The 15609-nt window shown below is 48.5% G+C and overlaps 1 protein-coding gene across 1 annotated transcript in view; it reads right to left on the reverse strand.

The window, feature by feature from the left end:
* Positions 1–14454, reverse strand: part of Emp2 (epithelial membrane protein 2) — a 33931-nt gene extending 19477 nt beyond the window's left edge. The window contains exon 1 of the mRNA XM_021185412.1: positions 14311–14454. The gene's annotated coding sequence lies outside the window, so the exon portion shown is untranslated. The remainder of the gene's footprint in view (positions 1–14310) is intronic.
* Positions 14455–15609: the final 1155 nt, after the last annotated feature.

Raw genomic sequence — 15609 nt, forward strand, 5'->3', positions numbered from 1 at the left:
TGTGTGTGTGTCTGTGTGTGTGTATCTGTGTCTGTGTGTGTGTAGGTGGAAGGACAACTATTGGGAATGAGTGTGTGTAAAGTTTGAGATTCAGACTCAGGTTGTCAGGTTTGGTGGCAAGCACGTTTACTCACTAGGTCCCACACTGTGGGATCCAGGAGGTGGGCCTGGCTGGAAAGAGGTAAGGAGGAGTGAGTCTTTAAAGATGAGAGCCTGGCCTTCCTGAGTTCCTTCATACTGTCTGCCGCCCAGTCCACTAAGACCAAGGAACTTGGGCCACACACTCCTATTGCCACACCCTCCCCATCGCCATAGGTTGAAATCCCTCTGACATCATAAGTCAAACAGACCTTTCTCCCCTTCAGCTGTTCCTGTCAGGAATGTAAAAGTAACAGCCGTGCAGGATCCATCCCACCATGGAACCCCAGCTGATCTGGCTACTTGTTTATCTACAAAAAGTGGCAGAAAGAAAGCTGCCCAGATTCGAACCCACAGCTTTAAGAGGTGCATATGTCCCCACTCCTTGTCCTCTGTCCTGAGGGCCTGGAAAAGGCCAGACTGGCTAGCTGAAGTATATAAGGCCACATGGTTGACAGACAGGCTATTCTGGTAAAGACATCCCTACCCTAGCTGTACACAGAGACTCAAACCCTAACTTTTCTCTCCTTCCCAGAGCCCAACTGAGCACATCCCAGAGTGCCCACCTGGGAAATCATAAACCAAAAAAGCCGTGTTTTCTGTTGAAGCTGTTACCCTCTGGGAAGATTTTTATACAGCAAGAGCTGATGGATACTCAGAGACAACACTGCTTTATTCCAGTCAGAGTTCCTCAAGGACAGAAACCACTTCACATCTCCCCCAGTGGCAAGGCTGCTCAGCAAATACTTGTTAAGTTTACTTAATACTTAATACTTGTGGAGGTTCTAGCAGGGAGCACGGTTACTCTAAACCCTTGAGTGTGGAGGTCAGCCCTCCTCTATCATAGATAAATACCCTCAACAATCCAGGATGACAAGTATCACAGCCAGATGACCTCACACACAATACTTGTTGAATAATTACTGTTATTCCACCAGCGACTGCTTCCTGCCCGAGACAATGACAGAGCTCACCCTGGCATCCAAGGGGCTCCCTGTAATTAACACTATTCAGTAAACCCAGCAGGCATCCCACAGAGGGTGCTTACAGGTGTGTGTGTGTGTGTGTGTGTGTGTGTGTTGGGGGCTGGCTTGGAAGGGGTTCCTAGGGGTGGGTAAGCCCCAGATTCAGGGTGCTCCAAGTACATGCACCCATTAGCAATATTCTTTTCATTCTAGAGCACTTCCTATTAGTGACTTGGAAGTAATCCCAGATTAATTCCTTTTGATAGCCACTTCCTCTTTCATAAGGGACAAGAGCTGTCACTTCTGTAGATGGGTTTTGCAGGCAGCTCATTTAGGAAACCAGGTATCCATCTGATTAACTAATAAGTCAATAGAGGAAGGAGCCATGAATCAGTCCAGGGGCAGGAAGTAACTCCTGCAAAAGGGGGTTCAGACACAGGCTGGGCTGGGGATGTGGCTAAGGTGCTACAGCACTTGCCTAGCACAAAGATCTGGGTTTGATCCTCAACACCACATAAGACTGGACATACATAGTGGTACATGCCCAAGAACTTGGGAAGTTGAGGCAGGAGGATCAAGAATTCGATACCATTCTTGGCTATATAGCAAGATTGACACCAGCAGAGGTTTACCAAAGACTTGTATAATAAATAATAATAATAATAATAATAATAATAATAATAATAATAATAATAATAATAATAGACAGCCACAGACTGGAGCCGGGTAGACTGAATGGGTCTATTGTATAACTGTTGTGCCTTGGTTTCCTCATTCAAAAACAGTGTGGGTGACATCGGGACTACTGGGAGATAGTTAGATAAAAGTGATCTTACCAGAGCTGGCTCATGGCTATGCTATGGGCCTGCGGTCATCACCAGTCAGGAAGTAGACCCTTGAGAGCAGAGGTACCACAAACAAAGCCACACCCATGGTAAAGATCCACGAGGCTGACTGAGAGAGCACCTTGATTGTAGAGAGCTGGAATGTGGCGAGTCTAGATTACCTTGCTCTGTCTTTAGTCCTCCTGACAGCAATTCATGGGTGTTAGACCGGACATCTTGTGACTGTCAGGTGAATCCTTTTGGAGCTCAAGCTTGTCAGAGTGGCAGCCACCAACCACAGGATCCGAGAATGTCAGCAGACAGTGAGACCTCTTGCAGAGCTCACCTCTGGTACCTATCTGCCACCCTCACCAGTGTATCTAGAAAAATGCCTTGATTGGTGACCTCCTGTTGTTCTGTGACTACAAAGAGCTCATCTAACCACTTCCACTGGAAAGCATCATTCAGGGCAACCAGAGCTTATGTTCCGTGGGCCACTGCTGTCATTTGCTTTGGACCTAGAGATGTGTTTTGCATAAACTCCTTGGAATCCCCTCTCCCATCTCCTGGCTTTTCCCACTGCCAACTTTATTTGCCCAGTACCCTTGCAGGGCAGTCACCAGGAGAGTAAACCCTCTGGGCTATCTTTAGGGGGACAGGAAACAGGCAGCTGTCATGGGGACAACAGGGATGTTTAGGAATCACCCTAGCGGGCCCACATGAACATCTGCCCACAGGGCATCTTGTCCCTAATGTCCAAGTACTGTGCAATGATCAGTCAGACATTTGCTCACTTCTGAAGCCTGCAGCTTTATAAGAGGAAGCATCTGGTCACTAAGGAAAGCCCCTCAAACGTGCGTTGGGAGTCACATAGAAGCAAGGCCACCTATGGGCATCCAGACAAATCCCTCACTGCTGAAGAAGGTCCAAGTGCCAGGCCAGCTAGTTCTCTGCTTAAACAAGATGCTAAGTGTGGATGGGAAGTTTTCAAATGTGTTAGCGCCAAGCCAAGATGTCCTCTTGAAGGGTCGAAGGGGAATTGAAGAAAGATTTTGCTTTACTTAATGCTACATGCCTGGTCCCATTAAAGTGTTGGGGAGGGGGCAGTAAAATGGCTAGGTGGGTAAAGACACTTGCTCCATGCCTGACCATTCTAGTTCAGTCCTCAGAACCCACACAGGAGAAGGAAAACCGACTGACTCTTACAAGCTGTTCTCTGACCTTTACACATGTGCTTTGTCAAGCCAGTGCCCGGCCACATCCACACAGACTTAAGTAAGTCTAATCAAAGCAAAGAAGCAGCCAGTGGGAACTCCGTTTCTGCTGTTCTTTGTGGTACTGAGGACTGAACTGCCGGCATGCTGGGCAAACACCCTACCACTGAACCACACCTCCAGGTTCCCTGACCTACAGTGTAAAAAATAAATTCTGAGATAGGGTCTTACTCAGCTACTGAAGCTAGTCTTGAGCAAAACTAGTGTTTCTCCCGCTTCAGTCTCCTGAATAGGAGAATTTCAGACCAGAGCTATCAGGTCCAGTGGGAGTGTGTTATGGTTTTGTCTGGAGTGTGTTAAGTTAGTCTGGGTGTTGCTGAGAAGGAAATTGCGATAAGATCCACATTTGAACCCATCGGCTTTGGAGCAACCAGAGAGCCTTTCCAGATGTGGATAGGTCTTGTCTGATCAGCTGAAGGCCCAAGTAGCTCAAAAGGCTGAACTTCAATAAATAAGGGAATCTGCAGGCAGAGACGGCAGTGGGCTGAAGACTGAGTCTGATCCCTAAGATCTGCAGGACAAAGGAGAACTCTGCCTCCTGAAGGTTGTCCACTGACCACTCTTAAGAATTTTTATTACATTGATTACTGTGTATGGGTGTGCGAGCATCACACGGCACACATGTAGAGGTCAGAGGTCAACTATATGGGGTCTGTGCTCTCCTGCCTCCTTTATGTGGAGTCCAGTAATTGAACTTGGGTTGCCAGGCTGGCTCAGCAGCTGTCTTGACCCATTGGGCAATCACTGGTCCTCAAGGAATAATATTTTAAGGACCAGTTGCCCTATATTATGAACTGAGGTTGCATTTAGAATATGTATACAATTTATAAAGAGTTTATACTTTTATATACTATATATATAAAAAGAAACTGAGCCTCCCAGACACAGTGTTCTTTTGAGACTCAGGAAAGAATGGTGTCTTCTGGGAGTTTTGTTTTGTTTTGTTTTTTCACTGTGGTGGATAGAATTCCAGGCCCTCCCATGCCAGGTGGGTCCTTGCCCAATGCCCCCATGCATCTACAGCTTTATTCTTGCTGTCTCACTACATTATTCAGGCTGACCAGGAATTTTCTCTGTAGCCCAGACTGGCCTTGAACCCCAAACAGCTGGAATTACAAGTCTGTACCACCCAGATTGGCTTGGTTTATGTTTCTAATACCAAGACCCCATTGGTGCACACCTACCATTAACACTGTCAAGGAAGGCAAGCTCTTTATCTGGCCCATTTTCACCTCCTCTATCTCCAACCAACTCTGTCTCTAAGTATCCTGGGGCAGGTAAGCACCTGCTAAGCTAAGTGGACCTGGACTCCTCAGCAGGCTGAGGGACTGGAGGCAAGCTGTACGTGCACATGTCAGTCCCTGAGTGGCAGCAAAGACTGGGTGCCATGGGAGCAGTCTTTAAGACTCCTCTGGTGAAAAGTGACAGGAGGCAAGGGAAGCAAGCTGGGCTTGCTGAAGACCCACCTGTGCCAAGCCTACAGGAGGTTCCAGAAGGTGAGCAGCACTAGTTTTGCCCAACCCTGAGACTCAGTGCCTGGGCCTTACTCCTGTGTCCAGAAGCACAGACCTGGGACAGGGGTGACAGCACAGCTTCCAGAGGATGGATATTGGGGAATCTGAGGGACTATCATTCCATGCTTTCAGCAGCTGGGAAGACAGGTCCTCAGCCAGTGATGGATCCAGGGTAGACACCGTGAGTGTCAAACGTTCCCTTGCATCACTTACTGTTCAGATTTCCCTTTAAAACAGATTAAGTTTACATGTGTTCTTTTCTTCTTCTTCTTCTTCTCCCCAGCAGAATCTCACATAGCCCGGGCTGCCCTTGAACTGGCTATGTACCTCAGAAATCCCCTGATTTCTGCTTTCGCCCCCCAAGTGAGGAGTTACAGGTGTATCCCTCTGTCATGCTGTCTCATGGCATTTTAGGAACACCCAAGAGTAAATATGACATGTCACCTTTGTTTGCTTTTGAATATTTCTTGTTTACTATAGAGATCATCTCTAAGTGGCTTCAGGTACTTGGGCTCTACCCTTCCGTGCCTGTGATTCAGCCTCTTTAGGCCCTGGCTTGGAAGAGTGACCTTGTGTCTCCAGGACATAAACAGGTGTCACATGGTTTGCTGTGACCCCAGCAGAGCGAAGTGTGTATATGGGGTGGGGGGTGGCAACAGCCCTAATCCTGGCTGTCATCTCTGCTATCTTCCATTCCCTCCCTTCTGAGACTCCTCCCTAGGGGCCCAAGAAGGCCTGTGTACCTGTGCTGGCATGGGGGATGCAACCATGAATTCTGCGGACACAGAAGCAAGGTCCCTGTGCCTGCCATCCCTAGACACTCAACACAATGCCACTGAAAGTGACCAGGAAGGGAGTGTGCCCTAAAGAATGTGCTCCTCTGAAAGGAGGGAGCACCCACTGCTCACAGCAGGGGAAAGGAAGGAAAGCTAGCCACTGTAAAAGCAATGGTAAGGGGGTTACAAGCTGGAGCCTGCTGGTGGTGCACGCCTTTAATCCCAGCACTCAGAGGGCAGATAGATGGATCCTTGAGCTCAAGGCTAGCCTAGTCTACAGAGTGAGTTCCAGGATAGCCAGCACTACACAGTGAAACCCTGTCTCAAAACAAAACAAAAGGGGCTGGAGAGATGGCTCAGCGGTTAAGAGCACTGACTTCTTCTGAAGGTCCTGAGTTCAAATCCCAGCAACCACATGGTGGCTCACAACCATATGTAATGAGATCTGACTCCCTCTTCTGGAGTGTCAGAAGACAGATACAGTGTACTTATATATAAAATAAATAAATAAATAAATCCTTAAAAAAAAAAAAAAAAAAAAAAAAAAAAAAAAAAAAACCCAAACAAACCAAGAGTTGGATTCTGCAGGGACCTGTCTACTTTGCATAGCCCAGGTAGGGTGATAAATGCCTGTAATCTCACTGCTCCAGAGGTGGAGACAGAAAGATGACCAGTCTTCCCACTGCATTAGAATGTGAAGTCAGTCTGCTTTCCAGCTGAATTCCAGGGTATCACAGGCTACAGGATATCCTAAGAGGAGCCCATAATCTCAGATCTGGAGGCTATCAGTTCAAAGCCAGCCTGGGCAATTTAGATTCAGTGTCAAACTTTTAAAAAGAAGAACAAACCGGGTGTGGTGGTACACACCTTTAATCCCAGCACTCAGGAGGCAGAGGCAGGAAGATTTCTGAGTTCGAGGCCAGCCTGTTCTACAAAGTGAGTTCCAGGACAGCCAGGGCTGTACAGAGAAACCCTATCTCGAAAAACCAAAAAAAAAAAAAAAAAAAAAAAAAAAAAAAAGGAGGAGGAGGAGAGGGAGGGGGAGGCGGAGGAACAGGAGGAGGAGGAGGGGGAGGAGGGCCAGGATGTAGTTCAGTGACCGAGCTCTTGTCTAGCATTGAGCAGCGCTGGGTTCAATCCACAGGACCACCAAAGTGAGTCAGAGGAACTAAATAAAGTCCAGTGACCACACACAAAGGTGGCCAAGGGCTGAATATCAACAGAAGCTGATGAATTCGAGAAAGGAGGCAGTCTGTGCCCAGCACTCCTGGGGGACCTGAAAAACCACCTGTGAGTAGTCATACCCTCCCAAGGGGCTGATGTCACTCCTGCCAGTGGGAACTGGGAATTGCATTTTATCACTGCTCTCTGGGCGGTTTCTGATGGGCAGCCAGCCAAAGACTTTGGAGCCAGATCATGCAAAGTCTCATTTGGGGTGGGGGGTAGGGGGAAGCTTTATTTTAGAAGCAATTGAAACCACTGAAGTCTCTCAGGAGGGTGGGTGAGAGCCACTTGCCAGCTTTGCCTCTGATCCTTCTGGGCAAGTATGGAAGGTGGCTCTCAGGGCCAGGGCAGACGTGGGGACAACCCCTCTGTGCCTACTGTGAAGATAAAACAAAGGATAGAAAGGAATCAAAAGTTTGGATAGTCTATCAATGAGAAAGACGGCGGTGTCTAGGCCAAGATGGTGGCCCTGGTGAGCGAGAGGGGAGGGGGTCAGAAATAGGGCCTGCAGGGAAAAGTGAAAGGCAGGTGCTGGCAGCCATAGCCAGTCAGTGATGCTGTTAGTGGGCTCACTAAGGGCTAGGAAATTCGTTCTCAGCCTCCTTAGGTACTTGGGTCCATAGTCATCTGACTGGACTTTAGGACACATTCTATAGTGACAAAAGGTTTCCCTGCCACCTTTGGACTTAAAAAAGAACACATTATCTCATGACATTAACTGTCTTCGAAGGTTGGTGTAAAGGACGGGCTAGGAGATGGCTCAGCTTATAAAAAGTGGTTGCCTTGCATAGGAAGACCTGAGTTCAATCCCCAGAATTTGTTTTTTTAAAAAGGCTTTGAATACTGGTGCATGCTTATAATCCAAGTGTTGAGAGGTTCACTGGCCATCCAGTCAGTCTACTTAGAAGGTTCCAAACTAGTGAGAGACCTTGCCTCAAAAACCAAGGTGGACAACACCTGAGGAACAACAGGAGAGGTCATTTTTGGCCGTATGCACATACATACCAACACACACACACACTTCCACATACAGAGTGCACTAAGAAGCAAAAGAAAGAGGTGACATGTCATCTTGTCCTAGCCCTGGAGGATGAAGATCACCTATATTTGACATCCAGGATGCCCATTAGGACTTGCAGAACAAAAGAACATTCTGGACCCAAAAGACCATATTATTTCAAGAGGAAAAAGCATATGTCAAGTTTTGACAGAAAGAATCGAAGGGAGATTGGTGTGTCTGATGGCTCCCGGGAGCCCCAGCAGCAGATCCTAACTTGCAAGCTGTGAGATTGGAGCATGTTCCTTGACAGGCTCATTCATGAGAACAGAGATAATAACAGTTTCTACCCTTAAATGAGTGCAGGGAGGTTCCGCACGTGGCCAGCAAACTGCTCTAAAGGCAGCAACGATAATTACTGTCATTACTGCTGATAACACTGCTAAGTAGGGGCCATTTTCTCCTGCTTTAAATAATGCCAAGCTAAGCTTAGTGTGAGACTCAAGTCTTCACCCATCTGCTTGAGATTTCTGCCAACCCCTGAACACCTAATCCTGATGCTGTCACCTGCTTGGATGACTGCCACACAAGTACTAGTTAGTCTTTCTTCTCCAAACCACTGCTAGTATTCATCCACAGCAGCCAGAACAGAACTTATGTACTGGGCATCCACCATGTGCCATACCACAGAGATGCCCACAGGGCTAGATGACAGCTCAACTCACCGTCTTGTTCCCAGATGACCGTGATTGCCTTTATCCAGCTGAACCACACCCCCCACACAGCCATGAGCACCCTGTGAAACCCACTGCTCCCCCAGTGCAGGAAAGACCAACTCATTGGTCTTTCTAAGATTCAGACACAGCTCCCTGCTACAGATGAAACAGGAAGCCCTGCACTCATTCAGCTATACCAGTTCCTTGGCCTCCCTTTCCTCAGTGGCTAATCTAGATGATGCTCGCTTCTGAGCATTGTCCCTTTAATAAACACAAGTCATATGAGGGCACAGAGCATGCAGTGGGAATTCTGTTTATTTTTATATAAATAGTACATGCTTTGATATATAGCTGTTTTGGTAGTTGTTCTGTGTGTGTGTGTGTGTGTGTGTGTGTGTGTGTGTGTGTGTGGTGGGCGCGGGCGCACATGTGCTTCAGCATATATGTGGACATCAGAGGTCAACTTCCAGGGTTGGTTCTTCCTTTCCACCATGGATCCTGAGACTCTAATTCAGGCCATTATGCTTCCACAGCAAGAACTGTTTACCCAGTCATCCATTTTACTGTCCCTCACATAATGTTTTGATCATGTGTGTGTATGTGTATTCGTGTATGTGTTCATGTGTGTGCAGATACAAGTGGCTCATGTGCATGTGAGGCCAGGGGACCTCAATATGTTAACTTCTCCCTCCTTCCTTCCCTCTCTTCTTTTCTTTTCTTTTGAGACAGAGTCTCTCACTAGTCTGGACTTAGCAATAGGCTAGGTTGGCCAACCAGCAAGCCCCAGGGATCCACTACCTCTGCTGGCCAGCACTAGGAAGGCAAGCACATTCAGTCTTTTGTTTGTTTGTTTTGTTTTTTCTTGTTGTTGTTGTTTTTAATGTGCATCTTGGGAGTCAAACTCAAATCTGTTTTGCTCTTGTTTTCTGATGGAGCTATCTCCACATCACAATAATTTTATTTTAAAAAATTCAGTAATGCACTGGGAAGCAGTGGTGCACACCTTTAGTCCCAGCAATCAGGAGGCAGAGGCAGGCAGATCTCTGTGAGCTGGGGGTCAGCCTGGTCTACAGAGTGAGTTTCAGGACAGCCAAAGCTATACAGAGAGACGCTGTCTCTGCAAACAAAACAAAGATCATTAATGCAGCCTTGTGTAGAGCACCTTTCCCCATAAGTCATCTTGACAGCCCAAACTTGTTCTTCTTAATGCTATAAAATATTCTGTAAAACACCTGAAGGATATTGTAGTTACTGTCCCCAGAAGCATGGCTACCTGGAGAATACTATGTCCAGCCCCATAGGCTTAAGGAAATCCTAGCACATCATATTACAAGCTTCTCTGGAATGGCAGGTACACCTTGACTCAGCACTAGATGATAGTTGCCTTGGAAGACAGGGCATTCCCCTGCCAGATTGCTCATAGAAGACAGCTGCTTAATAACATTCACATGGTAGCAGGAGAACCAACTCCTAAAAGTTATCCTCTGCTACATGCACATAATGACATGTATGTGATTTCACACAACACACACACACACACACACACACACACACACGTAGTAGTAGTAGTAGTAGTAGTAGTAGATCATTTAAAGTATCAGACTAGCCAGGCAGTGGTGGTGTACGACTTTAATCCCAGCACTTGGGAGGCAGAGGCAAACAGATTTCTGAGTTCAAGGACAGCCTGGTCTACAGAGTGAGTACCAGGACAGCCAGGGCTACACAGAGAAACCCTGTCTCAAAAAAATAATAATAAAAAAATTAAAAACTAAAAAATAAATAAATAAAAATAAAGTATCAGAATACATTGTATGAATATATGAAATTCCCATACATTTACAATGTTATACTAAATATGTGTGAAATGTGTTCATTCCGGTCCCCATTAGACAATGACCTTCTGAAAAAGCAGCCACAGAGCACTAACATTTTTGCCAAACTTGAAGATCACCTGTGCTTATTAACAACTTTATTTTTTTTAAGTGTTTAAAATTTTAAAAACCATCACCTTTCATCTGACACCATGCAGCACCTGTGAAGCTATGGACTCATGTGCCACTTCGAGTTTTTTTCAGATGCCAACCAAGGAGAACATATAGTTAGTCTTTCTTCTTTCTATGTCAGGCCATAGACCTTTTATTTTAAAATTATCCTGGGCACCAGCAGAAATGCGTAACACCTACAGGAAAATCATCTCATGCCACATTTACTCAGTAAAATGTTTAAAAATACCTTTCATTTTAAAGAAAGCTAAAGTGACAAGGTGGGTTGGTGACAGCACAACAGGAGGAAATGTTGAGGGCCAGCAAGATGGCTCAGTAGGTAAAGGCACTTGCCACCAAGTCTAGCCTGAAGACCCGAGTCCAATTCCTAGGACCCATAGGGTAGAAGGAGAGAACCAACATCCATACACGTGTGCCGTGAGATGTGTACATGCCAACACATACATATACATACCAGATAAGCACAATAACATTTTTAAAAAGGAAGGAAAATCTTACACGAGGACTCTGTTACTGGGGAACCAACCTTAGTATAGGAGCAATTTGTAATGAGGTCTAAGCCTGCATCATAACCACTATTTTGCATCCTAGATTTCTGAGAATAGTATTAATACCAAACACCACACTGGCGACCCATCACTCAGTTCTGGACCCTAAGATCTAGGAAGCTTCTAGAAGCTGGTGCAGTCAATCCTGGCAAGAAAGGAGCAGCTGTCTGGTCTGGAGACCTCAGTCCCCAAGGAACAGAAGCCTGGCTGCCCAAGGAAAGTGCTGGCCAGGAGCTCAGTTCCAAATCGGATGAGAACTTACTAAGGGAAGGCAGTATCTCAGCCGGGAAAAGGAAGGACCATCTATTTGGTTTCTTTCCAGCCTCCCTCCTCCCTACATTCTGCTCCAAGATGAGCCCAGCATCTGGGACTAAAAATCCCCAGATGCTCTAGGGAAAGGGACCCAGTCCTTGAGTGTTTCCCCTAACATTCCTCCACTGGAATACTAGACAAATGACTTATGCCACAAGAGTCCCTCATGGCATGAGTCTGTGAACCCACGGACCCCTTCCTGGTCATTGAACTCCTCAGCTGGGGTCTATGTCCAGAGAGAAGCCTAGGTCTGCCACCAACTCATACCATGTGACTCGCTGCCAAAGTGGAGCTTTCTAAATTCAAGTTCTGAAATTCTTCACTATTTTGCACACCCCAGTGAATGCAGAGAGTGCTCCCCCCACCCCTTGCAGGCATTTGTCCCCAGGTTGACTAGCCTGGAGGAGCCCAAGTGTCTCTAGAATCCAGAGGTCCTCTGTTGTCATCATTATCTGTCCCAACCACCAGCCTCACTTGAGGTGTCAGGTTACCCGCGAGCGCTCTGGCTGGGTGGCAGCCCTGCCTCTGATATTTTTAGAGCTCTCCTGGGCCTAACAAGAGTCAGATGTGCTCAATCCCTGATTCTGACAAAGGCTGTCTATATCCCACCTAAATCATGGTCTTGGGGCAACACCTGCAGAGAAGGAGAGAACACCTTACTAGTGATGGGGTGAGGCAGGGGTACCTTCTCTTCTCATCCTCTCCCCAGGGACCCTATCTTTCCCCAGGCTCAAACTCTGGTTCCTTGTAGCACAGAGGAGCACACACTCCCGCTCCAGCCTCTCTTCTGCCAACCTTTAGTTTACTCCTCCAAAAGAGTCTGCTCCCCAATCCCAGAACAGGGACCCAAGCCTACTTTGGGGCTCCAGTTGAGCTACCCATGGCTTTTGAAAGAGCTGCCCCACCTTCGGTTTTGAAACCCGTGTCAGAGCTCCCACTTGATAACAGACATGGGCACCAGTCACATGTTGCAACATGCAAATATACAATTAGCTGTCCCCTGGGATGTGACTGGACTCCTGACTCCTGGTCAGCCTCAAGGTCCTAAGCCATTCCATGTGCCCTAGAAAGGTATTTATATAGTTCCTGTGGTGTCCCTCAGAGTAGATTCACTGATGAGCAGGGAGGCTCTGGGAAGAGGGAAGGAGACCACAGGCAGTAGAGTGGCAGTATGTACCTGGGCATAAACAAGAAACACTGGCAAACTGGCCCTCCTGGTGGTTAGTGCCTATGGTGAAGATAAGACAAAGGAGAGAACGGGATCTAGATGTCATTACCTGTAAGGAGGGTGTGTGTGTGTGTGTGTTTGGAGCTGCTAAATAAATATGCTCTGTATTTACAATTAAATTCTCCCTTGGGGCAGAGTGAGCTTGAGAGGGGGCCTCTCTTGTTGGTGGGGCGGCACCTCCCCGCCCTGCTCTGCCCTCCCCCTCCCTATTGGCTCCTTCCCCAGCTTCCCACACAAACACCCTTGCCCAGATTGCAGGCCAACCTCAGCTTCTGCATTTGAGGGACAGAGAAGGCTCCAGGCTGTGTGACCGGCTCTCTCTGATTCTCCATTCTTGTGGGGGTGGAGGTGGTAAAGATCCAAAACCCCTTGGAGGAAAAACAGGTTCTGCACCTTTTGGCCACCCCTAGTGCCTCCCTGGGCTGTGGGCTGGGTATCTATCTGCCCAATACCTTGCAGGGAACCCACACCTCTTAAAAGGTCTCTCCCCATTTCCTGCAGCCCACTGAGGTATCTCCTGGTGGGAATGAGTGGAGACACGGGGAAGATAGGGTGAAGGTGTGACTTGACAGCCTTGAGTAGCTAACTCTGCCAGGTCTCTAGGCCAGGTGTCTCCAGGAGGGTGTGCTGTGCCTGGGACAGCCCAGAATAAGGCTCTCTGGGAGGAGGCGCAAGAAGCCCAATGCATACTCCCATTGGCCTTCCACATCCTCTTCCCTTGGGCCTCTCCTGTAACCTGCATGGATCCATCCTACTGAACCCCTAACTTTATTTGAAAGTGACATTCCAGGGAGAGGTGGTCAGCCTCCGTGTCTAGGTTTTGGGATTTCTCTCTGATTCGGAATGCTCAAGCAGAGGCGGCTAGAGGCATCTCTTGTGCCTCTTATTGTGGTAAGAGCACAGCATTTATGATGTAAACCATTTGTAATTCTACAAGCACATGGCCTGAAATGAACCAGCAATGTTGAGTGACACCCACCACTATCTATACTCAAAACGTTCCATCATCCGCAATTAAATCTGTACCTGTTAAATAGTCCAAAATCCCAGCCATCTCCATCGCCTGGCAATGATCACCACCCACTCTGTATTGCCTTTGAACTTAGGTTCTAGATGCCTCATAGTAGTGGGACCCTCCTGAACAGAGCCTAGCCGCTTCAGTCCTTCTCCAAGCTTCGCATGCACACTCAGTTATACCTCCTTTTCCCGTGGAATCATGGGTGCCATCCCTTCTTCCCTTTAAAGCCCACAGATCTGCCACAGTAGTCAAGAGCAGGCAGGGGGGCCATCCTTGGAGCTTACCCCCCAGGCTGGGACACCGTTAAGAACTCAAGGAAGCTGCCCCTCGCCGCTGTAGGGCGCCACGGAGCCCAGACCCGGAGGAGCGCGCGGCCCTCGGGGACCGGCGGACCAGGTCCTGTCTGATTGGTACTGCTTGGGAATCAGACGCTGAGTACCACAGGCAACAATTGGGCTACTCTGGAGTTCCAGCGGTGGTGGAGAGGGGATCCGCCCTGACTCTTTCCCAGACTTTTCCCGCCCACTTGGACGCAAAAGGTGGCGAATGCCACCCAGGGGTGGCAGGGTAGCCTTGGGGGACACCAAAGGGAAGGTCTGCGCCCCAGAAATCTGGAGAAGGAGCAACGGGGCTGCCGCACGAACCGCCCCCCAACCCTTCCCCGTCAAGCACGGACCCCCTGGCCTGTGCCGATTCCTAAAGAGGGCAGACTGCTCCCCTGTCATTCCGGAACCCCGACGTCACCGCAGTCCCTGGTCGCGCCCCCAACTCACCGGGCACGGGCGTCTGGACAAAGTGGCGGGCTGCGCGTGGGGCGAGGCGCCGGCTGTTTTGAAGCTCGGGGCTGGGACTGCGCGGCGTCCTCCGCCCTCCGGGCTGCCGAGCCTCCTCCCTGCCGCCCTCTCCCTAGCCCGCCTCCCTGCTGGTGATGTCAGGAGCCGCCGATCCTGAGGGCGGGACCACGGGAGTCCGGGGGACCCCACCTTCCCCTTGCTGGGCTGTCCAGCGGCACTCTGTAAAGTTCGAGGGAGCTGGAAGTCTCCTGCTGGGATCATCGCTGTCCTTCTCCTCTCTGCCGCCCCTCTTCTGACTGCAGGGTCAGGACCCTGAGATTTCCACTTCTTTCCGAGCAGCCCTCTCTGTCTCTTACTAATTTAGCTAGTTGTTAATCTCTCCTGCCTCAGTTTCCTATGATAGAAAAGGAAGGCATGGTGGGACCTTGTCCTGAGGCCTAAAGGCCACACTTCGTGCCTCCTGGAGAGGCTGAGTTGGTATGAGCCAAGCCATAACTGAAAAATCAGAGTTCCTTCCCCGAAGTAAGACCACCATCAGGACCAGTCTTAAGATTCCTTCAAGCCTGGCCAGGCCTGTAATCTTAAATACTGAGAAGTTTGATTGATGTAGAGGATCCAAGTTGTGGTCTCAATTGGGCATTGTATCCTTGCTTCCTCTTTTTCTTTTCTTAAGCACTTTTAATCTCTCTCTCTCTCTCTCTCTCTCTCTCTCTCTCTCTCTCTCTCTCTCTCTCTCTCTCTCTCTCTCTCTCTCTCTCTCTCTCTCTCTCTCTCTCTCTCTCTCTCTCTCGTGTGCGCGCGCGCGCGCGCGTGTGCATGCATTTTGAAGAGCTGATTTTCTCCTTCCTTCTTTGCAATGCTCCTGAGGATCACCAGGCCACCAGGCTTGGACAGCAAGTGCCTTCACCTGTTGTCAGAGCCATCTTGCCACATCAGTTATTTCTGTTTTCAGTATTTTTTTTATTACATTTGTTCACTTACTTATTCGCTTGTGTGTATGGAGAGCACACATGGAGATCAGAGAGAACCTTCCACTGTATAGATCCTGGGGACAGAACTCAGGTCCTCACATCTAGTGGCAAGTGTCCTTATTATCCTCTGCCCCTGTTGCTGTGATAAACACCAGGTCCAAAAACAACACAGAGAAGAAAGGATTGGTTGCACCTCACACTTCAGGAAAGCAGAGCTCAGGTGGGAACCTGGGGCAGGAGCTGGTGCAGACTGTGGAGGAGGGCTGATGACTAGACTGCATCCTTTGACTTGCTCAGTACCTTATGT

This window comes from Mus caroli, chromosome 16, assembly GCF_900094665.2.
Source record: "Mus caroli chromosome 16, CAROLI_EIJ_v1.1, whole genome shotgun sequence".
Taxonomy (NCBI): domain Eukaryota; kingdom Metazoa; phylum Chordata; class Mammalia; order Rodentia; family Muridae; genus Mus; species Mus caroli.